Genomic DNA, 27877 nt, shown 5'->3' on the forward strand with positions numbered 1-27877 from the left:
TTATGGCCAACCTGCCCTTTTTATCTCCTGCTAAGTGGAAAGGGCTCCAGCAAGATCCCGGCTTTAGCTGAATATTGTTCTGGGAATTATTTTGGTGCAAAAAGGATGAGAAAATATTTTTTCTCACCTACCATCAGAGGCTCTCAGCTGCTGAACAAAGATGAAAGAACTTCAACATGGAATCGACTTGTCTCCAATTGATTTTATTCAGCTTTTTCTTTGCAGCAAAACTCACTTTTTCAGAGAGGCCCGTTCCAGACGGGCACAACATTCAATGTATGCATCCGTTTGAGTATTATGGGATGCACAGCTCTACCACTGACTCGTGCTCGGTAACATCACTTACTCAACCTATGTATCTCACCATGTGTTTCTCAGATAAACCTGATGATATCATCCCCTCAGCAGAAAAAATGGTGAGAACAATTAGTGCTTTGTAAAATACTGCTGCAAAGATAACTATTCCATCTGGCCGTCTTATCCCAAATCCAGATGAGAACCAGCAAGGGAAATGATGATACACATTTCATTCAGAACTACAAATAATAAACATTCCGCTCAGATTCAAGTCAAAGGTTTTGCAACCACCTGTTGGTGTTTATTTGATCAAAGTAACTGTACTCCTTCCTGCCCAGGCACCAGCAAATCTCTGCCTGTTAACAGAGCCAGCAGGATGGATGTGCTCTTTGCTCCTCCCGAAAGCCATTTTATTAGCAAATGAACTGTGAATACAGGACGGATAGAAAGACAGCCTTGAAGTATCCTTTCTCCTGCCTTTCAATTTCAGAGATCTGAAACTACAATGAATCTCCCCACTGGAGATGCCTGGGTTGCAAAGGACCACAACGCTCATCCAGTCCCAACCCCCTGCCATATGCAGGGTGGCCAACCATCAGACCAGGCTGCCCAGAGCCACATCCAGTCTGGCCTTGAATACCTGCATGGATGGGGCACCCACAGCCTCCTTCTGATACCAGCATGATCTCAAATCCAGCAATTAGGCATGTTGTGATCTAATGCACAATTCCCTCCCAAAGCTCAGCCTTAGCTGCACAATCAGCTCAGAGGCTGCACTGCTTCACCCCAAATTCTCCAGCCACAGCAACCTATAAACCCACAGTAAGGAGAAAGATGCAGAAAGAAAGAGAGGATGAGCTTTAGGTGTTTGGTTGTTGGGTTTTTTTTTTCTTCACTGAATCTCCCATTCATTCATTAATTTCATTTCAAGAATGAAGTCATTTTTTTTTTTATGTGGCTGGTTATTTGACGAGTGAAGCATTAGATTTGTGAGTTGTTCTGCAAGCCAAAACATGCTCCCTCTCATTCATAACACTGAGCTGCTCTGCGTTAAACAGCCGATTATCATGAATGAAGTGGGTGTAACTTCCTTGAAATCCTCCAAAGACCTGTCAAAGCAGAGCTACTGCAGCTCAGTTTTCCCCTTGAAGCGCACAGATCATTGGTTTAATTGTTCCACGCTGATCTTGAAACACGCTCTCTTGGTTCAAAGCGTTAGGCAGTATCACTTCTTGAAGAGGAAAGGGGAAGGGTGGAGAACGGTGCCTCGGGATAAGAGAGAAAAGTGGGTCTATGTCTCAAAAAACATTTAGGTTTTCATTTGGAATCTAAATTGAGCTTCATCCATTTAAAAGTGTGTCAGACAAAACCTTACAAATCAAAGCTCTGGCCTGCTTTGCATGGATAATCAAGAGCCTCTGGCTCTTTCTGTAAGAGGAAATGTTTAACCCTGCAGAGAAGAGGACCGATCTGATGGTTGAAGTGCTGGCCAACCACTTAGAAAACATGAATTTGAATCAAGGTCTGCCATTCTCCACCCCACGTCCAACCTTTTGGTGCTGGCCCAATGTTGTCTTATATTTACAAACTCAACAGCCCTGTGTGCCTACAGACAGAAAGGTCGCACGTATACAAATAAATAAATATATTAACATCTTCCTCTACTAACTTGTTTAACATAAAGACCTTCCCAAGGATAGACATGGTCCTTAATGAAAAGACCCACAGCATCCCGGCTACTCATCATAACACCCTTCATGACACCAACAGACATAGGGCTTCAAATAGCCCTGGAGACAGCACCACTTCCCACCCACTCCCGGTTCCTCCATCCCATGCCCTCACTGCAAGGACATCCACCCTGGACCATTCACCTCTACCTGAAGCCCACCCTCCCCAGACCACTCATGGTGGGGCAGGTCCTCTCCCAGCTCCATCCTGTAAGAACCCAAACCACTTCCATGCTTATCAGCAAAACACAATCACATCACCACGTCCCGAGGTATCTATTCTGCTCCCATTACAGCAAGCGAGAATTCTGACACTGGTTTAAGCAGCAGTGAAAGCTGGCTGATGTACAAGCAGGTCTGACAGGTTGCATTTTTGCTCCCATTACTATGATGGGCACGAGGGTTCATTCCCATTTTCTTCAGCTGGCATTCGGTCCTGGATTTCAACTGCATCTGTGGTTGCATTGCTGTGAAATGTATCACTGCTTATGAGTCACGTTGCAAAGGACACGTTTGTAAACTGACCCACCATTGACAAAAATCCTCTCTTTCTTCTTGTAGGAGGCGAGATGAGGCATAGGTTCCTTGTCTGATTCATTTCCTGAGGAAATTTTTACTCCCTGCATCTTTTTCAGTCCTCATTCAGTCAGAGAGTAGCAAAGTGATTAATACCAAATCCATGCCTGACACAGACTGGAAGAAAGATGCAAATTCTTTAAAAACCAGCGCTTAATTAATGGCTTAGCAAAACAGCCCACTGCTAAAAAACGTGTGGGGTTATTTTTTGGTATCCTCCCCCCTCCTTCCCCCCCTTTCCAGTTGACAAGCTAATTGCAAGCGACGGCACAACAGCAAAACGCACCAAGGACAAATCCAGCACCCTTCGAAATCGACCCCTCGGAAGGAAGAATTAACAACCTGGACAGAACTGCAGGCAACTTCAGCCCTCCTGCATCTGCTGCTCGATCACACTCACTCACAGCCAGCTCTGGTCCTTCCTCACCACACTGCAGAAATCCTTTGAGAGATGCGTATCTAACACCTCAGACAAACACAGACAGTGACCAGAAAATTAAAACTGCCAGGAATAAAAAGATAACACAAAGAGAGCCCTGAGGAAACTGCAGTAAGTTTTTCTTGACCATTTTTATCTACCTGATTATTCATATCAAGACAGTACTAACCAAGTCCAGATCGGGATGGGGATGTAAGCAGTCCCTGGGGTTGCAAGGCTGCTCAGAACTTGGCTCTTGAGATCAGGCTCATTTCTCCACGTATGAGGGTGGTAAACGTTACCCTGAAGAATTAGGGGGAAAAATGAGCCCATCCCTTCCCTTCATTTCTTCTCCCTCTCTCCCTCTTTCTCTCCACATTCTTCTCCTCTTGTCTTTCTCCCTGCGAGCACTGAATGATGGGATTTTTGACATCAGAGGAAAGTCATCCCTTCTCCACTCCCCCAGCTCCCCTCTGCTTCCTCCTTATGCACGTCCGTCCGCCTGCATGCTATATCCCTGCTCAAAGAACGGGATCAGCTGATCCGACCACAGCTCCATCTCGCTAAGCATCCTAAATCCTGCCCACAGCGACCAGACTGACTGGTTCATTCACCCTGGCAGCCTGCGACCAGCAAGCCTTTAAAGCACATTTTGTAACTGCTACATAGCTGGCACCAACTATAGCAAAGTCATTGTTTAGTCAAGGTAAAGTGACCTCTATTTACTGAGCTCAGCTGCCCATGGGGAATAACTGGATTTGAGATAAGTGAAAATTTGCTGGGAAAGTTTCACTTTGGCCAGGCTGATGCTTACTACAATAAGCTAAATGTTTGGTCAGTTCATGCCCTTTCTCCTGCAGTTTCTTCAGCCCTTTGATTTATTATCTGTGACTAGACAGCAAATGACCCCGTCCAATTTCAGCGAGCCTGTGGTAAGCCAAAGACAGAAGAGAGATTTGTTTCACCGAGTGTATTTTCTGATCCCAAATAAATACCCTGTTGATTACCCTAAGCTGCCAGGCACCTGCCATAAGTTGTTTATTCGTGCATTAAAGAAGAGCATTAACCCAATCTGGCCATTCCCTCCACGCAGCCTCCCACATCTCCCTGCCATGACAGCCAGCAGCGGTGCAGCAGCGCACGCTGACTCCAGCTGTGCAGCAGGGCTGGGGAGCCCAGCACCACCCCAGGAACCGCGTCCGCAGTGACTCAGGCGTGACTCAGTCATGGCGCTGCTTCGGCTTCCTCCTTACTCCGGGGGGTGGAGGTAGGAATTTCCTGCTGGCCCCGTCCTTGTAAATCACCACGTCCTGTTGCAGCGGTGCTGCTGGTAGGGTCAGTGAGTGGGAGAGCTGGAGCTGCCTCATCACCTGCATGGGAGGAGGAGGGATGGGGCACATTGCTTGCCTGGGTGTACGCTGAGATGATGCTCAGGGACAGCACAGCAGGTCCATGGGTCCCACAGCCCCACATCCAACCTGCAGCATAGCCCTGACCCCTTTGCAATGTGCGTACAGCAGCATAAGAACCCAATAGCCATCCTACAACATCATGAGTCACTCTGATACAACCCCAGCTGATTTCTCATTAGGGTCCTTTCCAAACTGTTCTATGATTCTGTGAAGACAACATCAGAGATGAGAAGAGCATCCAGTCCTACATGTCTGTGTGGCATCCCCTGCACCTGTGCATTTGAAGATGAAAAGGAAGACATTTGGTGGAGGCTCTTGGACAACTCCACCAACTCAACAGCACCCTGTGAAAATCTGCCCAGCTGTCCTATAGAAAAGCTGAGTTTAATAACAGTTGTGGCTAGAGGGACTTCCCTATTTGCAAAAGAACCCAAAAACGTGAACAAGTTGTGCCACAGTTACATGGAGAAAATTCAAAGTATAACTAAGAGAAAATGGGTGACGTGTAATTGGAGAGGGAACCATATTAGCCTTGTGGAGGCCACCTTCCAGAACAGACCCAACCTGTTCACTGATGACAATCCATCTTCAGAGGAAGAAACTGAAGGAATGAAAGGAAAAGAAGGATGCTGGCAGAGATACGGAGCAGAACTCCTGGTCACACTCCAGGGATGGTGAGAAAAGACCACATTTAGCTTGCATCAGATACGCACAGCACGTACAAGCTAAGGATGCCACAGGAGTCCTTCCTTCCAACTGTACACGCAGAATTAGACTGACAGAGAGTGCTCACCTGATACACAGACATGTTGGATGATGCTTAATTACCTCACTTTGAATAGCTGTTTAGTGCCACACAAAAAAAAATATAATACAATAACATTAATTACACCTACCTGTGAGGGACCAATAGAGCTACCACAACAGGATTATAGCCCTTCAACCACCCAGGTGCTTCAGCTATAGCAGGGAAAGATAGAGCAGTGTTCATCCAATGGAGGAACAAAGACACGTGCTTGCAGGGAAATCATGGCCTGAGACTAGGACTATTAAACGTATTTTATATTTCTGATACTGAAGGTGGAGTTTGGGTACAGTCAGAAGATGACAGAATAAACCTGAATGAATTTTGACACGTTCCTTAAAAACGATGGGTTTTGAGAGATCAAATGGTTCCATTCTGACCTTCCCATCTCATCAGGAAGATGACGGATCTTGGAGCATCTTATGGCATCTATCATATCTGGGCATCAAAGACACTTAAAAAAAAAAAAGAATTCACAAGGGCTCTTATGCCTACAGATAGTATAACCAGATACAGTGACAAGGAAACTGAAACTAAATAGATTCTGACCAAAAATAAGAGGCTCGTTTTGAGCAGCCAAAGGCAATTAACCCCTGGAAGTGCTCCTGAAGGACGCTGGGTGGTTTTCCATCACTCAATGTTTTAAAATCAAGGATGGATGTTTTTTTTATCTGGACAGATGTAGCTCAGACAGGGAAGTCTTATGGCCAGCCCTATGCAGAAGGTCAGAGCAGACTCTGACGAGGATCCTGGCTGCCTCCATAACCTGCCCAGCCGTTCACCTACTGACTCCCCAGTGCTGTTCCTGCAGCACATAGCCTTGTTTTCAGTCAGTCTGTTTCCCCACGGATGACCAGACCTGACCCTGCTGAGATAACAAAAAGCCAAAGGGTTCAGAAGTGAGGAAAACAGGAAATCCAAACAGTGAAAATCTCAGCAATAACGTTTCCTAACAAAGACCTTCAGATCTCACTCTCAGCCAGCAGCTGTCTTCATGACGTCCAAAAAGGACGACGTTTAGTGTGATGAAGACTATCTTTCTGCCATTTATTTTTACCCTGTTTATTTTTCTACACTATGACATTTTCCTCATCAAAATCTTGGTCACAAACGAAGCTGCTAATCCAGATCTAAGAAAACATACACTAATGCATGTACTATATACGCTGCAAACCCATGGGCCTACAGGATGCAGTTCATGCCAGATAAAACCAAACCAATACCTGCGACCACCTCAACTCCCCTTTGGGCTACAAAATCATCTGGAATGTTGCAGAGCCTTTGTATTTGTGGAGAGCTGCAAAGAGACACACTATTACTTAATCTATTGTGCCGCAAGGCCTAAGACGGCAAAGCAACTCAAAACATTACTCCATTATCCCATGGAGAAGCAAAAGCAAAAACTGAAGAGAGAGGAAAGTTGAACCTGAAGGAAAGTACCTTATCTGCCTTACTGCTTTTGTATTTTAAGTCTTCTCCAAAGAAGAAGACATTGCACTGCATGCATTCAAACTGCAAGTATGGCTGTGACATCCACTTCAGCTCAACAGCTGTAAATTGCTGTTGCATCTACACCACTGAGTCCTAAGACCTCATCCTAGGTCTTAGCAATGAATGCTAAGGGAATTGAAGGTGGATCTTCTGTTTTAAGGTTTGGAAGTTGCCTTGCACTCAAATTTGAAATTTCATCGATGTTTTAGGTGAAATTTGACTTTTCTCCCCGGCAGAACAGGCAGGGCACGTGTGTGCCATTACACTGCCATCTAGTGATGCGAGTTCGCAAGGCAAAAGAGCTGGCAAAAGATGGCTGACCAACAGCAAGTACCAGAGCCCAACGTGTGGAGGAAGGGCCAGAATTAAGTTCAATTAAATCATACCGAGAGAAATGCAAAAGGCACAGCCAGTGGTGGCCCTCAAACTCATACAAGAGAGACATTATGGTGCACAGGATAGCAAAATGAATGCAAGGCTTGGGGCTGCAAAGAGGCTCATCCATGATCCAGCTGCTACCCATCGCGGGGCACGTTCAGAAAAGACAACTACAAGTCCCAAAATCCAGCTTCTCAGCTGGGTTTGTTCTGCCAAGCTCGTGTTCAAGCAATGACTCCATAGAAGTTTTTCAAAAGAGCAATCCTCTTTCACGCTCCTTGGTCATCTTCCTTCCAGCTTTACTAGATTATTTCTCAGAATAACACCCTCTTGACCTTCACTCAGTTGTATCAGGGTATCTGGGCCAAATTTCTTCTCTCTGTAATCGATTTTGGTGGTTTCCACCACAGACCATTCTGACAGCCTCTATCCACAGCCATCACTACGGTCAATCAGGATCCAAAAGGGATTTACTAAGCAGCACATTGCACCATTTATAGACATCCCCCCTGCTTAAGGACTGGACAGCAAAGCTAAAGCTTAACACATGAACCTGATGTGAACTGACCTTTATGAGTCAAAATCCCAATCCCAACGTTTTACTCATCTTGAGGATATTTGTCCTCAGTGGTATGTGTGTCAGAGGGCGTGAAAGTGAGAGTGCCTTGAGGTTAACAATTGTTCGTGCTCATAGTGGATGAATCATATGATAACACCACAGCAACATCCTGTATAATTGTTGGGAGCCTCTATTTCTGGCAGCGTGTCCCTAGGCTGTCTCATGGGTAAATGTTATTTGTGCTTTACTGTATAAAACCAAAAGCAAACAAAATGATACAACAGGACACTCTTCTGCAGGCACTTGCCAAAATCACAAGTGCCTAATTGAGCCTCCAGTTACCCGCTCCAATGATAAATTGTGTGATGAAGTTAATAAGGCTGAGATGGAATATCTCTTTTCTTCATGTGATTAGTGTGTGAGCAACTCTCCACATGTGAGTAACAATATTTGTGTTTCCTTAGCCACAATTGAACTCAGTGGGACTATCACATACATAAAGATCTGGGACGTTGCTTGTGAGGCAGTGGGTGCTGAGGGAACAAGCATTGCAGGTCAGAAGATTTATGTTTTCCTTCTGCATGACTGTAAGCAAGTCACTCCCCCCTGTTCTCTCTCCCTTTTGTCTATTCAGATCTACAGCGCACAGATTCTGCTGCTCTTTGAGCAACGGGGCTGCACCAAGAGCATACCCAGCTCACTTCACATTGGGAAACACAGCGGATGCTCTTGCAATACTCACACTTAGGGCAGAGGACAGTTCTTGTTAACACTCATAAGGTGATGGCAGGGTTTTGGCCACTGCCTTGTGACACTAGCTCCAAAGCACAACAAAACAACATGCTGGCAAACGCAATTAACATCCCATCCTTCATCATAGAAGCTTCAGGTGGAATGCCCTGGGAAAAGCTGGGCGAATGGCACAGCCACATTTTTTGCATGGAAGGGAACCAGGGAAAACCTTTCAATGATATAAAACTGTAACATTTAAGGCAGAGGAAAAAATCTTCCTCCAGAGGATTTCAAAGTATGGGTCTGTTTCTCAAAACAGCTACATTGAAATCCTTGAAATCATTGAAATCCCTGCCTTCTGTTTAGCTCTGATAATAATGTACTTCTCAAATGCCACCCAAGTTCACCCAAAGATCATCACTATTATTTTCCCACTTCCATTGGAAATGCTTGCAGTGCTACCTATAGAAACGGATGGGATACTCACATTAATATGATTTTTAGAACCATTTAGGGGGTCAGCCACACACCTTCCATAAAAACAAAAGCAGGCTTGCTCACTTTAAATTCTCATGAGGTTAATTTTAAGGAAGTCTTTAATTTCATGTTAAAGAAGAAGCAGGACAATGTTAGAGCGCAGGGCTTGAAAGCTTCCCATTGCAGTGGGAGCAGATGAGCGTTTCCACACGTGCAGCCCCGAAAGGAGCTGCTCTGCCTTCAGAAAAGACTGAATTACTCAGTTCTGAGACAAAAATAAACCCTCCAGAATCAAACAAACGAGCAGATCGGCAGCAGAAAACGGAACCGCTCCACCAGGCCGTGTTTGCTATTTTGGCTTCCAACCTCGGGGTCGTTGGCTCACATCTCACTGCATCCACAATCCCCACTGATCCCACACCAGCCCCCAGTCTGGGCCTAACCCCATCCGAGGCTCTGCCCTCCCCATGCTCCAACAAACCACTCGCTCCCTGCTCCAAAATAAGGAAGAAAAAAATAAATAAAAAAAATCCCGTCAAATTAAAAAATATATATCTTCATGGCTGCCTCCTCATTTCCTGGCTGCAGACGGGACCGGAAATAGCTCAATTTCCTGTGAAAGCTGCTCCCAGGGGAACCCAAGGCTGCCTGCAGCCGGCAGCGAGGGCCGGGAGGCTCCGCTCAAGTTCGAGCTGGAAAAGCAGTGCTGCTCTTTAGCAATGGGCACCCAGGATCACAACGTGATGGGGGAGGGAGGGGTGTGAGCAACAGAATAGGATAGGAATAAAGAACACGTGTTTGTGGCCAGGGGAAGTGTTACCACCACCATTCAGCAATGAATTCTATGATCCTATAACTTCACAACCCCCAAATCCCCCCAAATTTTAAAGGAGAACATCCTTAAGCTGTACTCTGCATGCTGGGGATCTGTTTGCTCATGATTATCCCGAATGGTGATTCTTTTCCCGCAATGAAATGCAATTTATTAAGACGACGTGAAGGTTGGATTCAGCAGAGTGCAGAGAGATTTAATAGTCCAGAGGGACGGGAGGGAAAAGATGGATGAACATGGACTACTTCTGAGAAACCCTGCAAATAGGTGGAGCAATTCACAATCCAATAAGCCCTATGGGGAAAGCCTTATCTTTCCTTCCTGCTCTGGAAATCCATTCTTCTGTGCCTTTTCATGGCTAGACAAGTCTCTAGTTATCCAAAGAGATGAAAAGTCCAAAGGAGCCCATATCCCTTTTAAGTAGTCACATTAGATTGTCCTTGCAATAGAGAAGCTGAATTGTATGACAGATTTTTTACCATGTTGTCTTTGCCTATAGGAAAAGAGCATTTGTGGCTATGGAGAGGCAGCTTGGGTCACATTCATCTCTCAAGTGTGACCATCTAAAAGTTGGATTTTGGTTCTCATTTAATTGTTTGGGTGCTTTCTGTCACAAATGAAGAGATATAACCAACCCTAAAGAAGAGGGAAACAACCAACGCTATCCGCTGCATCTCAATGGTAGCGGCTTGGTCTCGACACACCTGCATTTTAGATGACTAAACTTATTCAAGAGAAACCTCATTCATACAATTTAAGGAAAAATAATAAAACACCATAACACACAGGCCTAGCTCCCACTGAAATTAAATAATAACCTCAAAAAGTGGCCAACAGCAACCTCAGGTCACACAGCCAACGTGTAGCTGTGAACCATGGAGTCCTTGGAGCTGGCGCATGAAGAAGCAGCCTTGGACCTGACCTCTACAACACCCTACAGAGAGGATGTTGGTGGACAAACCTGTGCTGAGTTTAATCACTGAAAATATCACCTCAACCTGACCAATCAATAACCCAATCAATCTACTGAGCCTTCACAGTTCTTACCTACCGAACATCTTTGCTTTGGTAATTATCAATCACCCTTATGCAGGAAGGTACCTTCAGTTTTTAGAACTGCTTAATCCTTTGAGAGACAGATGAATTTTAATGATTTAGGTTATTAACCTAAAGGTTGATCCAGACTGGGAGGAACAGAATAATTTGTTTAATCATTATTATTATTTATAATTATTTAACATAGGGGAGAAAAATATCACCTTAAATGTCATGGTGAAGCTTTTTAATTGCCTCAGATGAAATTCAGAATAATCACTGCTCTGTAAATGTATACAGATCTAATTTTACATACCTTAAGATGCTGGATATTTATCTGAAAGATGCAAGGAATGTATATTCATTACTGTATAGGCAGTGACAGAAAATACTGGTCTGCCATTTATTGAGAATGAATTAGTCCTCCCAATTCATAACTCTGCTATAATTTGACTTGAGGCAGAAGGAAAAAGCTGAGCAAGGTGCTTTTTCTCTTCTTTCTTCATTCCAGGACTTTAACGTGTCCTCTATGAAGAAGTATGCTCTGTGGATGCTTAAGAACATTAATTTGTGGGGCTATGATTTATAGTACGTATTTTGGGGAGAAGTGTAGATTTACTTGCATTTCAAACGGTCACAATGAGGGATGCCCAGGAGACGGGGAATTTCAGTAGGTGACAAATAATGGTACCTGGGCCCATCATATGGGGACTATGAGTACACAGGAAATACATGAGACTCGACAGCTTCAAAGGGATTTTTTGTGGGGCTTTTTGTAGCTCACATAGTGAGGGAGGTGAGCATACACACAAAAACTGCTTCTTGAGATGGATATCTCTGCAGGGCCAGCATCCCAAGGGAATGAAAAGCATAAAATTGGGATATGGGTAAGGCAGGATGGGACTCCCCAGGCAGGTTCTGCTCCTATGCTTGTATTCACACCACCGCAACCCAGCAATGAGGCACCCAGTGTGATTTACTCTCAAATCTAAGTGAAATGGACACTGTTTTCATTTCCACGTGGAAAATACAGAGTGCTGGAAAACAAACATGACTTAAGCAACTGTCTGCCCATGTTCTCAGATAATAGCAAGCTTAGAGCATAAGGACATGCGAGCATCATGCCAGTAACTCTGACTCCAACACTGAGCTGATGCCTTGAGAGAGAATACAGTTTACTTTACATCTGGGCTGGACACAGAACCATGGCTGTGTGGATGCACTCAGCCACAGCACCTCTGCAGCTGAAGGAACAGCTTTCCTTCTGACAGGAACCTTCAACAATAAACAGCAGCTCAATGAAGAAACAAAGCCAGAAAGAAAGAGCCATCGGGCTCCCCTGTAAATCAGCAAAGGAACCAAGAGCCCAGTGTAGGGTGGGAGGGCGATGGGCCTCATCACAGCCAAGCTTCTGGTGTTGCAACAGCTCCTGTAGGCACCCCACATTTCTCTGTGCCTTATTCATGCTTTATTTTGCAGAGCCCTTTGTTTTCTGAGCGGAGCCAGATCAAGGCCTCCCCGTTTCCCACCACATACATGTCTCTGTGCCCCCGCTGCTGCTATCAGAGCTGGGGCACAGGCACTCCAAGTGCCTCGTCTTGGGGAAGCATTTGCATTTTCATTGGCACAGGTACAGCATTCAGAATTCTTTCAGGCCAGGCCAATTAAAACAAGCTGAAAACTGCTGAGTGCAGCAGTTTTAGCAAGGATCTGCTTACATTCCCCCTCTGAAAAAAGCAGGGGGCCCACTTTCTGTAACTCTCTCCCTCTCTGCACAGTGTGGGTTTTGCTTTTTTTCCCCTTTTCTTCTTCCCTTTTTCTTTTTAAGGTGGAATGACTTGTGCCCTTTACACGGGGGCTCTAAGAGATGGGTGGCAGAACTCGGGAATGCGGCTTCATTTTAAACCAAGGCCCGCTCTCTAACACCAAACTGAAGCATGGGAAAAGAAAAAGGAGAAGAAAACAACAAAAACCAGTAACCGTCTCCACATTAACACACTTTACCTCCCTCACAAACCTTGCATGGCATCTTCTTAAAAAGGAACAGAGCCACATAATTAGCAATCAGTTGAAGCCTAAGGCTTTTCTTCCACCACAGAGACTATTCAATGCTTACTGGCCCTACTAGCACACTCTTATTACCCCACGTTTCTTTTTGGACAGCTTCTTTCAAACATCAACTGTGCTGTAAATGCATGCTGACAGGTTAAAAGACACCGTTTTCACTCCCTCAAAGAAAAAAGCCATCCCTACGCTACCAGCGCTGCTTTCGTCCATATTGAGAATCGCCAAGTGCTCCAACAAGATGTGGGGTTTTTGGAACTCAGGGTTGTAGGGAAGGACTAAAGCACATGTGCTCAGTGAATTGGGTTTCTGCACACACACCCTTATCCTTGGAGCTTGGCAAGGAGCATCTAATGGCAGTGGCTGTGCTCATGGTGGTGGCCACTGCTCCAAACACCTGCAAGCCAGGAGCCACTGTATAAGGCGACTATCATGGAGAGAACACCTACAGACACCCTTGCATCTGCTTGGGTAAAAACAGGCTAATCCAGCAGGGCAAACCACAGCATGGGGATTTGCATTTGTTTTCATCTCCCAGAATGAGGCAGTGTCAGTCTTAGACCAGCTGAATTCATCTGAAATCCATAATATGAGTAAAACTGGGATCCACTCGGAGCTGATTTGGGTTTCAAACAACCACAGAACACGCAGGATTCACATACAGTGATCTCACCTTGATAAGCACTGGGTTTATAGTGCAACCTACACAATACAGCTCATTCCAACGCCTGCACATCCAGGAGTTACTACAGTATAGCTGGAAATGGAATCACAATGCAACACTGCCACATCATCTGCTCACCTAACCACCACAGCACTACTAACACACTAATGGGAGAAGCCTGTAAGAAACGAAACAGGTGACAGTCGGAGTAAACAGTGTAAAATGTGAGACAACAGAAACACCACATTTCTTAGCTCATCCCTGAGAGAAACAATTACCTTCAGCTCTTTTCTCTCTGCTTTCAGAGCCCTGGCTCTAAGAACGAGCTGGCCCAAGGGACCAGGAAACTGGGACATCGTGACTATTCTGGATCAAAACCCTTTTCTTTCTCAAAGGCAGCCGGGATGCCCTCTGCAGTGACCTCCAGCAGCTCAACTTGTAACCTGCTACACAGGTGACTCTAGAGGCCATTTATTGATTTAATTAGGGCAGACAAAGAAAAGACCTAATCAGTCCTTGAAGTACACGGAACATGCGATGAGCACGCTGCCATCCCAGCTCTGTCTGCTTAGAGAAAGCGAGATCAGTGATCTTTAAAAGCTCGAGCAGATCCACAACTTTCATAATAACAGGGACAGGATCTGACATTCACATGGCGACTTATATGCTGAAGCATCCTGAAGTACCTCAAAAGACCATGCAGCTCCACACCTCCCTCCCTGCCCTACTTTACAGCTCTACCTGCATGGTGGCATCTCTTCTCTGCAGGCCTGAAACAATCCCCAGCCCTCTGATCCAAAACCAGCAATGTCTTTTTATCTTATAGAAATCATTCCTGTTTTCTTTACATCACCAGTGAACCTTAATTAGTCCCTACCTTGACAGCCTTCCTTCAGAATAACAAAAACAGCAAACAATAGCAAACAAATATATATTAAAGTATTCTCAATTCAGAGAGACATAAACACAGACTGAACTGAACAGGTGATCATCAAGGGAAACCCAAATACAACAAACAACATACAGACAGTCACTGTAGCTGAGCTGTTTTGTGGGTCAGGATTACCTCCACCTGGGACACTTGGTTTTCCAGTGCCATTCTCTAAGGGCATCACCCATTCTCCCATATTGGGATTCTCCCCAGTAGTGCCCTACCAGGCATCCTTTCTTCCTGGCCCACAGGGAAGGAAAAAAAAAGAAGAGAATCAGGAAACACTCACTTGGTCATGTCCTGAGCAATTCCCAAGATGCGAATGAGCCCAGACTTCCTGCTGTCCCCTCAAATATGTTATTTTCCACTCCCACCTTTTTTCCTCCTACTTATCTCCCTCCTCCCTTGCCTTCTGAGGCTGACTGAGTCAACTAGTGCAGATTAGATGCCAAGCAATGCAGGCTCTGTACAAAGATTCAACTCCCACAGACAGGCTGGAGAGATAAAAGCAGTCTAGTCAAACACTGTCCAGAGACAGCACAGGGAGAGCTGGGCTTCCAGTGACTCTCACTGGGTGATGTCTCACACTGGTGACTGTCCAGAGACTGAACTGCAAGGACCAGAGGTGTACACGCTTCTTTCTGGTGCCTAAGTTTAAACAGAAATGAAACGGGTCACATTTTCCAAAACCACTGTTCTTTGGAGATTAGCTCAGCTGATGGAAACTGCGATTCAGAGGTGCAATGAGACAGCTCTCCTTGCACTGCCTTACAGGGACACAAAGGCAATGCCCCATAGGAAACCTCTTCAAAACCTGCTGTAACAGCACGTGCTGCAGGTAGGCAGGCCTGCCCATCCACAGTTGTGCCGTTCAGCCTTCCTTTGCAGTGCTCCCCTGCCATTTTGAGCAGCAGCAGCATTTTCTCCTTGAGTGATGCACAGAACATCACGGCATTTGTTGTGGTAAATAGTTCAGTGGCAAAGTGCCCGTTCCATCTGCGGACCTCCAAATGACCCTGAATGCAGAGGTACGGAAAAGCTTTCCATGCTCATCCAGCCCATCTCTGGTTACATGATAAGAAACGAGGCTGACACAGCAATATAAATGTTACTACTCGCTAAGAATGACCGCGGGTCAGGCCACAGGATCCAGGGGATACCCAGTAACAGAAGCTGTCATATTTATCGCTGGCGTCTTCAGAGCCAGCTTTAGTAGCTGGAGACAGAGCACACAAAAGGACTATTCAGAGCAGCCCATGGTCTGAAATGAAACAGATGCACTGTGGAAGTTTGCAAACTCCCCAGCACAGAAGGTTGGCAGATCTCTGCTCTGTACCCAGGGCCCATCTTCTTGGCAAGAGCCCTGCACACCCCGGTGCCAGTGGCACTGCTCCTGCTGTGCAGACGAAGGGCGGTCTGGAGGACAAAGCATTCAGCTTGGCAGTTAAAGGCAGGGAGAACTAAACCGAGGCTGAGAGCCCACTCGAGTTTTTAAGCCCTCCCACCAATTTTGGACGGTAAGGTAAGATTTTCTGTTGTTCGGGTGGTTCCTTTTCCTCATTTCTGGCAAATTATTGAGCAGAACGGGAAAGCACATTGCTGTAAAAGCCAGCATCTGACTTCCTTCTAGTTTTACACCACGTAAAAAAGCCAAGGTCAAGGTGCAAAGAATGCATGTAGGGGTCAGATTTCAGAGAACAGTACGGCACAGAGTGAGTTTGATGATCTGGTAAAAGGCAATACAGTAAAAATTGGTAAAAGACCAAAGGACGGGTTTGAAAAAGGTCAGTTTTGTGTCTGGAAAGTGTAAGACAAAATTCCAGTGTTTTAAATGGGGAGGGGGGGGGTGGAAGAAACAAACCCAAAACATTCCAGATTGAAATTAATTTTATACCCTTTCTAAAACCAATCCAAAATGCTTTTGTTCGTAGCTGGTATTTCAGGAATTAGTACAACCAAAGGCACCTGGTCTGGTTTTACGGACTGGAACGCTCTTGGAAAGCAATCAGATACGATTTGGACAAAAACAATGGAGGCCCAGACACAGAGGCTGCCCTGGGAGAGTATACCAGCTGTCTGCTCAGTTTCAAACCTCTAATCATGTTCTTGGAGAGAAAGCAAGGGGACCTGTTAGGGGTTGCCGAGCTCCGAGCTCAGGGCCAGGTCCAGGCGGTGGAGCCCACGAGAGGGAGTCCTCCCAGCACAGAGGCAGCCCCAGCGCCTTGGACTTGAATTTCTGGCACCCAGACAGCAGTAAATGAGACTGAGTTTCTGAGTATTCACCACGGGCTGGGGATGAGGCAAGTGGATTAAAAACAGTGGCACAAGGAAAGATGAAATAGTGGAAATGGGGAGAGCAGCAGGATGAAGGCTGGCAGTGCACAGATGGGCAGAGCACCTGCTGGCATGGCACGCATCGCTCCCAGGGAATCCAGGCTACTGGTACTGCCTCAAAGCAAAGCAAAGCCTCAGCCAGGAATATCCAAAGCCCTCCTTCAACTCTTAACAAAATCTTTACAAACTACACAGGAGCATTCAACAGCTGGTAGACCGCAAAGCTGCTCCTTCACAGATCGTTCCAAGAGACCCTGGTGCTCTCCCCATTCATTTCCTTAAGCCATGCTTTGTCTCAATGCAACCTGTGACATCACATGAAGATATCTCATTCTGCCTTCCAAGCACCCCAATGAGATGCAGGCAATTACCTGAGCCCTTTGTTAGGTGTCTAATACTCTTGTGCCCTGCAGAAGATCAGCAGTGTTTCCAAAGGTGATTCAGCCCACCCCATTGGCCTCTGTGCTACTTAACATGGGTACACTCAGCATGAGGAGGGGGGGAAGTCATCCAGCTTTGTGCACTCTACTCCAATCTCCGTACAGGACCTCCTGTTGCTGCCACTAAGCTCCCAAACCAGTGTGCCCCATACAGAGCCCTGGCACGCTCAATACCATGCAGTGGCACCTTGAATCTGTCCCCTTTCTGCCAGGCCCTGGGCCCTCCCTGTGATCACAAGGAGAGATGGGCACTCTCAGAGCAATATTCAATCTGTTGGGAGCCTCAGTTGCTTCCTGCACCTTATTTCTCTGCATTGACCCAAAGGTACGTTTGGTGGAACAGGTCTGTGACCCAGGACACGCAATCTTGTGCTCCATGTTACAGCAAATCTACAACTAAGAGCTTGCACATGCAGTGTGAGAGAATAAGAGCTGCTCTGGAGTACTTGCACTATAAAATGCTGCACGCCTGAGAGGTTTTTGGACTCCAAGTAAGCCACAAATATGAAGTGTGAATGGTTTACACTGGCACCTGGTCTTCTCAGCAGCTGAATATGCATAAACCATGTTGGAGTTAACCAAAGGAGCGATCAAAGCACCAGGAAGCTATTGTAGAACTGAGCCCTGGTTATGGGAACTGTAAGAAACCAAACCTTTAGAGGAGTGTGATTCAACTCCTGACCACCAGACTAAGGCACAACTGCTCCTGAAGCCACCCAAGACACAGACTTGCACCAATTGCAGATCTGGTCCTGTTTGAAACGCTTTCAAAGAAACCAAATTGCATTCAGTTTCTTAGGAACTGCCTCAGATCTCACATTACCAGCATCCAAAGAGAGAAATCAAAGCATAGCATACTTCAAGGTATGAATCAGCAAAAGAACTCCTGGATTTCTAAGATGGATTTGATAAGCTGCTGTTCCCTGCACTATCATTATTATTAATCGAACCTTTCAGAGATCTCGCAGCATTCTCAGCAAACAATGTCAGAATTCACATCTTTTTCCACAAAAAGCACCCATTGGGGTTAATGCAAAAACCATTCGTATGCAGGCCCAGATTCAGCCCTCAGGATGCTACTCACAGAACTCAGAGTCACTCCAGGGAAGAGGCTGCCTGATCACGGTGGTGATTCTATGACATCTGCAATGCACTGCACCGCTCTTGCCTTTGAATACAACTTCAGCCTCGCCTCAGTGATCCCTCCTTTGTGGTGGCATTCCTTTCCCATCCAGCTGCCAAAAGGAGATCTGAAATGAACATCATAAACATTGATTTTTTTTTCCTGCTAAGCATCCAAAACCATATCCGAGATAAACAAACAAAGCAAAACACTTGGCCTGAACCATATCCTGGCTCCAAACAAATCTGGATAAGAAATTTGTGGTTGAGATCTGTCATATTAAACCCAGAGAAGTAAATCTATCTCAGATGTGTCCATTTCTGTGATTCCAGGGACCCAAAATATTCTGTGGTTTGGTTAACATCCTTTGCCATCATTCTGAATGTCACTCATAGGCGGGTCTGTGTCATGGGGTCAGGGACACCCCAGTTGTGTATGAGAGAGCTAATCCAGACCCAGAAACACCAAGCAGCATGGAGGAAGATGTAGGTTTTATATGGGCAGTCTAGTTTCTGGAATCAGAGCATCTCTGCAACCCTGTGCCAGAACTACCTTTGGGATCTGCTCCACCCCAAGGACATGCCCTTAGGCCTGGGCACATCTCACTTACCTTTAGGAACCTGCCTGAAGTGCCTCAGGTGAGAGACATCCCCAAGGCACTCCTGCAACCAACAGCCAGAGGTACATTTGGAGATGCCAATCTCTCGCATTAGCTATAACGCCTTAGGGCAGTTCAAGCCCAATGATCTAAGCCAGCCAGTGCCTCAGATCCAGCTTTCCTTTGTGCTCTGTTATCCTGGCAGTTGTTTGGCTTCTGCCCAAAAATGGAGCACCTTGGGGATCTCGCATCATGGCCCAAGCTTTCCAAATGGCATCATCTGCAAAGCCTTAAGGACGTATGTGGATCATCAGTTCTCATACAGAGCATCTTTCCTTCCCATCGATTTTCCATCACTGCTCTAACTTCCAGCAAACACAAGGGATTTCCTGTGGCATGTGGGACTCGATGGCAGGACACCACTAAAACCAAAGACAACGAGAGGCTGCAGAGCTCCAAACGTGCCGCACCTTGCACTCGCAGCTCCCACCGAGTTCAACTTTTGCCTAATAAGAACTAATTAACACTGGACGGCCCCGCAGCAATTCCTCACCCGCTCTGGAGCAGAGGAGCCCATCACTATGGTGATACAACATTAAAGGGCTGGGTTCAAAATGCTTTGCTGGCATGAAGATGAACGCACCAGGCCAGAATCGGGGATGCCAGGCGAGCTGCTTGTAACTCTGGAGGAGATGCTCCAGGCTTACCCCAGTGTCACAGAGATTAGCCCTGGCTCACGGCCTTTGAGGACAGCTCCATCCCGGCAGGCAGATGGCTCGCCTTCTCATTTGGAGGGGCTGAATGACTTTCCAAAACCTTTGATTCCTGACTGATGTATTCACTTCAGGAGACACAAAAGTACAAAATCTCAGCATGGAGTGACTCCCGTGCTTTCTTTTTTCCTTCCTTCCCACCCCCCCGCCCTCCTGCTCCTTGTCTTTTCTTTTCTTCTCTCCCTGGACAGTTTTTATAATATTTGGAATGCAGCCAGAATGTCTGTCCTTATTAACTTGGGCTGGCTGTGAAACACCTGCAGCCCATTATAGCGGGAGGATGAAACAAAGTCAACTGTCATAGGTAAAGTAATGACCGCTTTTCTTCCTTTGTTTTAACATACTTAAAGGGACATTCGAGAAGGGAAGGCAAAAATGACATAGCTTCCCCATCGTGCCTGCCACTGACTGGGCTCAATGGAAGACACCGGGTCATATTTTTATCTGATAAGTGACTGCAATAAACAGTTATACCCTCACACCAGTAAGGATCCCAGTTTATTCAATGTGACAAGAGCTCGCTGCATTTTAATAGTGTCTCGAGCACCTTTTCTTAATTTATGTCTTTATTATGACCTGAATAGGTGTCAGGAAGAAACTTCCCTCTGGGCAGGTTATAACTAGACTGCCTACTGCCATTTCCCTCTGATATCCCAACTGCAAACACTGCCAGCTCTGGCCGAGCCTCCTTAATGGCAGCACAAAAAGAGGTGTGGGAAGGGACAGATGCATCCAAATCCCATTGGCAACCGCCTCTACCAGAAGGGCTGCACATCTGGAAGAGAGACCAGGGTACACCTTACCCCAAAGCCCTGCTAAATGATCCCCAAAGACCCACTGGTTGTGGGTCTGCACTATCCATCTGGAGAAGAAACGAGCCCTCCTCGCAATTAAAAAGATGTGTTGGTGCACAGGGATGGCTATTACTCCATTCCTGGTTCCTGATGAAATGCAGACAGCAAAGAGATCAAAACATCCCCATTGTTCAGCAGTGCCACAATATATATCTATATCTGCATTGAAGGAAAGGGCACAACCAGACCTCCTGCTATAGATGTCTTAACTAAAGGTGCGTGCATCTTAACAGGGATGCCAGAGAGATAGGGGCTAGCGGGACAGCTCGAGGTCTAAATAATTTATAATGCTCCTGAACTTTGACAACAAAGTACACAGTCTAAATGCAGCTCCAAGAGTTTTGCTGCTGGCAGCAGACTCACTCTCAAAGGACCAAATGGTATTTCAATCCCAGCTGCCCATTCAGTGGAAATGCCACAGTCATGATGTTAAGAGACCCAAGGTTCCTTCCAAAACTTTGCTGTATTTTAATCAAACTTACTTGCCTTGCTGCAAGGCAGTTGAGACATTTACCCCAGCAGCTCATGCTTTCAGTTCTGCATCCAGTGAAGTGCAGCCATAGGGAAAAGAAAGAAACGGAGATTGAAATCTTTGTCACCACAAGGGATTCTGCCAAATACTCCCAACTGCTGTCCTGGAGCATGGAAACACAATTCTGTCATTGCACACAGGTCTGACTATTTGCATTTTTAATAATTCAAGAGTTTAATTAGTATCATGGCCTTAATCAGAGGCTGAAAATACAGCTGAAGTCATCAGAGCTTAATTAGCTCTTTAAAAAAAACACTGCACTCTGAAAGCATCTTTAAGATGAAGGTCTGTCCTTAGCTCAGTGACTTGGGGTGCAGATGAACAGAACCTGTTGCTTGTGGTCCCCTGGATCAGTATAACTGAGAATAACTCAAAAATCCCTCAACAATACAAAAAGAAATCGGGTGTTTTCCCCTTGTTCTTCCCACAAATTGCCCTATGGACTCAGGAAACACTGATCAGATTGAAGAGAACCTCTGGTTCCATCCCTCAAACTGCATGTGAATTTCCCCCTGAACAGAAAACACACGCTCTTAGCACAAGCACCAACAAGTATCACTGGATCTTCACTCATGTGGGCAGGAATACTGAGAGCAATAACTCTGTATGGCCAGAAAATCACTGCTCAGCAGTGGGAAGCAGGAGCTCACAGTGCTCCCTTGCAGCCCCAGGTAGGGGCTGAAGCATTGCAAGGTCTGGTTGAAGGGATGGAAGTGGTCCACTGGGGAATGACCACCAATATGGGGCTGAGGGGACCTGAAGCCCTGGTAACAGCCATCCTTTTACTCAGCAGAAAGATTGATAGCATTGTACAGGACATCCTGGATGAACTTTTTCAAACAATATGTGATTTAATGGTGGGATTCATCACCACCCAACGCTGCGGAGGCCAAATATATAAACAAGTTCAAAAATGGATTAGCAAAACTCATGGAAGATAGGTCAATCATAGACAATTAAATATGGTAGTCCGGATGCAACTTCCAGTTCAGGAAGTTAGTCAGCCTAATGTCTTTCCACCTCTGATTTACTTGTAAAAAGGAAGCCTGAAAAATTCTCCTGATGCCAAAACTGTCCCTCGGCTCCAAGCATTAACTACAACCACAATATACACTCTTTTATTTGGCAGGGGGAGGGGATTACATTTTCATTCAGTAATGATATTCCAACATGCTATTCATCTCCCTTTGCAGCTCCTGGACCTCTGCGTAACCTCCCATCTCCCTGTCTCCCCAGGAGTATCACAAAGAAATTAGTGAAATCTACTGGAAGGTGATAGCAATCACAGATACTGCTAAATTCCATCAAGCATGGAATAAGGAATCCAGTCATTTATGTACATAGGAAAGGTCTGAGTGGATCACACTGTTAAAACATTCTGTCCTGGACCAAAGGAAGGTGCTGGAAAGCCAGGATGGAAAAAATATGAGCTGGTTTGTCCCCAGGGAAAGTTCTTTGTAACCTCAGGATAGTTAGTGCTTGATTTATTCCCTGACACATGCGTGCACAGAGGCTAATTTTATACATATACACAAAATACACACAGAGTACATCACACACTGGGCTGTTGTGTTTCCCCATCCCCTTCGGATCCCATTAAACTCCCACAGGACCCAAAGAGCAGCTCACAGCACAGGTTATCTGCTCTCTGTCCAGCTGCCCTCCTACCTGCTGCACTTCTACCCCCTGTCTCATTTTGAGGGTGTTTTGGGGTGTTGCTGGAGAGTAAAAGACAAGATGACAAATGAGCTAACACACAGCAATGGAATGTAAGTGAGTCTCAGCTATTTTTAATTAAGAAGCGATGACAGCTGACTAAATTCCCTGACACTGCAGTTAAAGGCTCCCTGACCCAGACATCATTGGACACTCTCCTATGACCAATATATATTGGTCCCGACGGTGCTTCTATTATTGTCCCCGCCGTCTCGACAGATGCGGGACTAACAAAATCTATGTCTATGATCAGCATGCAAATAGAGAGATAAAAGTGTGAATGCTTATGAGCCAGAGGAGGCAGCAGGTGAGAGGAGGACAACGAAGGTCATTTTCAAGGGAGTGCTGAAAGTGCCAATGTTTGGTTTTCAATAAATGTTCAAAAGGTTTAGACAAATCTAACTGCCATTTTCATTTTCGCTTGGTTAAACCAATGACGGATTGACCATGAGAGAGGCAGAGAGACAGAAAGAACAGTTCCTGCTGTAAGGCAGATAAAAGATAAGAGGTAAGGCAGTGTGATCTGCGGACTGACTTCTCTCAGCCCACAGATCACAGGGAGGGCCCCACAGAGAAAGCTTATCTTCTCATTCCCAGACCAAAGAACTCAGCAGCCTGGTAAGGGAATCTGGATTTGAAGGCCAGGGATACACCTGACTTCACACAAGGATTCCTTAACAGAGCTGAGAATACATCAAGGTGTCCTGCTCCCACTGCTACAACAGGCTGCCTATCCTGCAGTGCAACAGTACACCGTGAAGCTGATGCTAGGCAAGGTGTCGGCTCTGCATTGCTTTAGCTGTCTTGGAAAGATGTCAAGAGGAAGATACCAACCACAAAAAGCCAATACAAAACTCACTCACTTACTCAGGGCTTGCACGGGCAATGAATCCAGCATGATATCACTTTACCTCGAGCTCATTAGGTGGTTTCAATAGGACAGACAAAGAAAAGATGCCCTTCTATCCTCTCCAAAGGATCATGGAGAGAAGGGGTAAATTGGCAGACATGCCAAAGTCAAACAAATCACGTACAAACTTGGCATGAGTGAGACAAATACATTAAGGAACATCATCAGGAACTTTCCAGTACAGTTGCACAGAGGGAGGGGGAAAGAGATGCTTTCTGCTGTTGCTAAGACAGTTCCCCCAGCCTTACTCTCTCCCAACCCAATCGACGGGTGTTCTCCTCCCATTGGCTCACCAGCTGCATCGAATGATCATGACAGGTTTTCGTCCTCCTCGCCCTATTGGCTTCTGCCTATGGCCTATTATCAGGGGAGAGCAAATCAGACACGTAATCAATAGTTTGCGAGAAGGAACAGGGCTGCACGATGCTACATTTGCATGAAATCTCTTGCTGCTATGCCTCTGCATTCAGATAAGCACAGATTAGCTGCATCAGCCACGCTTGCAGAGGTGAGCGTAGATGGCAGATGGATTGCAAAGCACTGCAGTGAGCTGCCAAGGAAAGGCAGCACCCAACAGCCCAGTCCTGCCCTACAAAAGGTAAGCCAGAGTGAATCAAAGACCACAAGCATCCTGCCCCAGCACCAATGTAGATGTACACAGAAAACCTTTTTTGATAGCTCACCTGCACTAGTATTCCCAGCTTGGGTGCTCATCAGGGCAATGAGCTACGAAACCCAGCAAACTCACCCACTGTAGTTGGACACATGCACGTTCAATATACATACACAGACCATGTGCTTTTCGTCATTTACAATAAGCACATTCATTTAGGAAGGGTTATAACTTAGACTGTTATAATATAATACAACTATGGGGCATGACAGGAAAATATTCTCTGCAAATTTCCACTGCCAACCTATTACTTTTTTTTACTGGGGGAGCAGTTGGACAAAATACGTTGCATCAGTTAAAAAAATCTAAGTTTTTGACCTGAATTCATTCATATTTCTGACATCCATGGGAACAGTTTCTTCAACTTAAGATGGACCTTGAAGTTAGAAGGAAGAAAGAGAAAAGAGCCTGTCTAATAACCAGACTCAAATCCCTACTTGATCTCACTCTGTTAGGACCTTGAATTAGGTCTACAAGTTACCTACTTGGCTTCAAGTATTTTGGGATCTCTCTCCAGCTGATATGGTCTAAGTTTCATCCTAAGGCAAAACAGGAAGAATGTTCTGAGTTCTCAAAAGCATCCATGACTTTGGACAAATACATTTTATTCATCTTCAAAACAACTCCGTTCTCTTTTTGATCTTATGTAATAGTCTAGATGCCTGTGTTTTGATTCCTCCCAATTGTGCGCTCAAACTGGTACAGAGCTCCATGAAAGAAAATTAATGGACTGGAAGGAAACATACACTTTTTTTCTCTCTCTAAACCATGTGCCTCTTTCCAGAGAAGAAAAGCATGAAATTTAGCAACAACTGAGCTGATAAAACAAACTCAAATAAGAACTCCTATAGTAAGCTAAGTCTGCTTCAGCCACTCAGGAAGATAGAACCGATCAACGAAGCTTTGTAGATCAATAAAAGCCTCTTAAATAAAATGAGAGCTCTTTCAGACTAATTCAAGAAGCATCCTACAATGAAAAAACATTCTGTCCCTGACGGCTTGGGATCAGACTTCTTTTCTACTTACTCTTAGTGCCTACACAACAGCCTTTATCTGGACCAACTGAATTCTTACCAGGAACGTGTAGGAAATACTCTACACAAAGGTGAAGCTGGTATGTCACAACCCATCTTGCTTTGACTGTTAAGGTGATCAGTTCAGTTTTGATTGAGCACTTCACCTCCTAAGTAGGAAGGGGTTCTCCCTTACCTGGGAATTAATTCAGTCCTGAACGGCCTTGTTGGTGAGTCTGAGTCTGCAGCAAAAAGGATGGATGTGCACTTCTTCACCTCCACATTGCAGCAGACACAACCTAGGGTAACAACAATAAGAAACATGGATATAACAAGGATCATCCATCCCAATGGATGATCAGACATCAAACATAGGGAAGGGAATAAAACCTCTGTTACTTTCCCAGGGTGCTCAGACCCCTTCTGCTATCTGCTCATCCCACAGCAACACTGAGACATTCCATACAGCCCCAATGGCCGTACACAGCAGTGCAGGCAAAGGAAACAAAGCTGGAGCTCAAGCAGGGTAACGCTGGTGTTCACAGGTCTGTTTCCACACCCCAACACTGCTCATGGTAAATCTGTTCCTGGCTCACGGCTTGCACCGCAGGGCTTACAGGCTGCCATTTACCAGCAGTCTGGCACAGCTGATGTACTTTCTTAGTACATTGTATAACTGCTCGTGAAGGGTTTCAGCTTCTGTCTTTATCTGCTTCTGGTTTGTTTCCCAGCTTCATTTCATTAGTACGATATCCGAAGGAGTTCATATAATTAATAAAGCCAAACCACAGGAATATATCTCGTAACTGCTCTATTTCTCTGATGCCAAAGGCTAGTAAAAGGTCTCCAAACTTCGATTTCATCTTTTAATAGTTCTATGCAAGGTAACTCAATGTTACTAGTCCCATTTTGCTATTAAACAAAGGCACAGAAGAGTGATAAGAACAGTCCCAGGCCATAAAATAAGTAGAAAGAGACAACCAAACCCTGAGTCCCGATCCACAGCCTCCTGCTCCGTCCCAGCGGACAACATTCTTTCCTACGACTACTAAAAATATTGGGGTCTTCTGTGAAACAGATTGCAATGCTAATTATTGAGGTGAAACGAGCTACCCAGCATGGGAAACCACGGAGGAGAATAAAATACTCTCAACTTCCTGAACTATTGTACAATAAACAGCCTCAGAACTGGTTTCCCACAGAGACACCTGTATTTTAGGGACAGATAAGAAACAACACGTGCACATGCATAGTCACATCTTCTTTTTTCCTTCTAGCTGCGTACACACATACAGCCAACATGCACAAAACCAGAACACATGTGTGCATATTAAACACACATACATCCGCATCAAAGTTACTACAATCCAAAGGAACTTTGAAGTTTGACTCAGCACGGTCTGAAAAAATGCACAGAAGCACAAGAGCCAGCAAACCCTGAGCTCAATCCCAAGATATGACTCACCGGGTCGTCGGGAGCAACTCAATACTTTCACTGCCTTGGTTTCCCCAGCTGTAAAACAGAGCTAATTACACCACAGCGCAGATGTGGGAATGAGCTGCCTGCTCTGTGCTCAGTGCTTCAGGCACTGAAAATGCAAAGACCTGCTTGAATGAGAGCACGGAGCCAAGGCGCTTCCTTCAAGATGCCTTTCCCCAGCCGTTGCATATTGCACCTGCCCATGAAACGCCTGAGCTTCCCACGTGTCCATTGGTCACAATTTTCTGTCCTTCCCTCAATGTGTGCCCTTTCTCAATGGTACCACAACACCTTTCTACCTCTCCATTATATAACTGCATTGCTATATAAGCCAGGAGTGCCTTTGGTACCAGAGCCAGTGGCTCTCATGAACGCCAACTCTTAAAACAGAGAGAATAAGTAAACTAACAAGTTTCCAGGCTCATTTGTTTAGAATGACAGATTGACAAACATGGTCTCTTTTCACTTTTTTTCTTTTTTACAAACAGCTTTTTATATCTCATACCCCAAAATAAGCCCTGACCCAGCTGCACTGCCATGTTAAACAGTAATTACTCTATATAAGGCTGTCCGAATGGGAATATTTGTGGGACAGTGGAATGGAATTATTTTAGGCCTTACACAGACTCTCTCTGGGAGTGGTGAGGCTGGTGTGGGTAACATGGCGTACCTAAGAAATAAGTGGACACAGGAAGGTTTTTCCTTCTTCTTCCAGGCCTCCATTAAAACACACTTGGTGACGTTAAGCCACATTCCCCAGTTTCTACTCAGGTAAAAAGATAAAACTAAAGAAAACTAATGAAAACTGCACATTAATCTTGGCTACATCAAGGATGCACTCATCGCCATTTGGGCCCACTGAATCATTGTTGCACATAGGAGAGTCCATCAATACAGCAACCCTTTCCCCTCTCAAATACTCAGAGCATCATTTCCAAGGACCTAATTTGAAGCAGGTAAGAGCTTGCAAACAGAACTGCTCTCACGTTGGGGCACGGCCTGCCTTGTAGCAGGGTAGGGATCTCTAGGG

At 45.5% G+C, this 27877-nt stretch overlaps 1 protein-coding gene and 1 long non-coding RNA gene across 17 annotated transcripts in view; one reads left to right on the plus strand and one right to left on the minus strand.

Moving 5' to 3' along the window:
- The window catches only part of LOC107324204 (uncharacterized), a 123549-nt gene that overhangs the window by 46355 nt on the left and 49317 nt on the right, over window positions 1-27877 (minus strand). For 6 of the 7 annotated variants that reach the window (XR_014938259.1, XR_014938255.1, XR_014938260.1 and 3 more), the window contains exons 6-7: window positions 25564-25666; window positions 3212-18425 (exon numbers count right to left, since the gene is read on the minus strand). The gene's annotated coding sequence lies outside the window, so the exon portion shown is untranslated. The remainder of the gene's footprint in view (window positions 1-3211; window positions 18426-25563; window positions 25667-27877) is intronic. The other variant, XR_014938263.1, reaches the window with a different exon arrangement.
- On the plus strand, window positions 87-22385 carry LOC107324202 (uncharacterized). Of its 10 annotated transcripts, none has more exons than XR_014938270.1 (4): window positions 87-3153; window positions 4115-15923; window positions 16333-21726; window positions 22249-22385. It is a non-coding gene; the product is annotated as an uncharacterized LOC107324202 (long non-coding RNA). The 10 variants fall into 10 exon arrangements; XR_014938271.1 differs by lacking the exon at window positions 22249-22385 and having other exon boundaries at window positions 4115-13924; window positions 15742-15923; window positions 16333-20148; XR_014938273.1 differs by lacking the exon at window positions 22249-22385 and having other exon boundaries at window positions 4115-8102; window positions 8301-15923; window positions 16333-20148.

This window comes from Coturnix japonica, chromosome 34 (genome assembly GCF_054131305.1).
Source record: "Coturnix japonica strain WE chromosome 34, WE-NBRP24, whole genome shotgun sequence".
Taxonomy (NCBI): domain Eukaryota; kingdom Metazoa; phylum Chordata; class Aves; order Galliformes; family Phasianidae; genus Coturnix; species Coturnix japonica.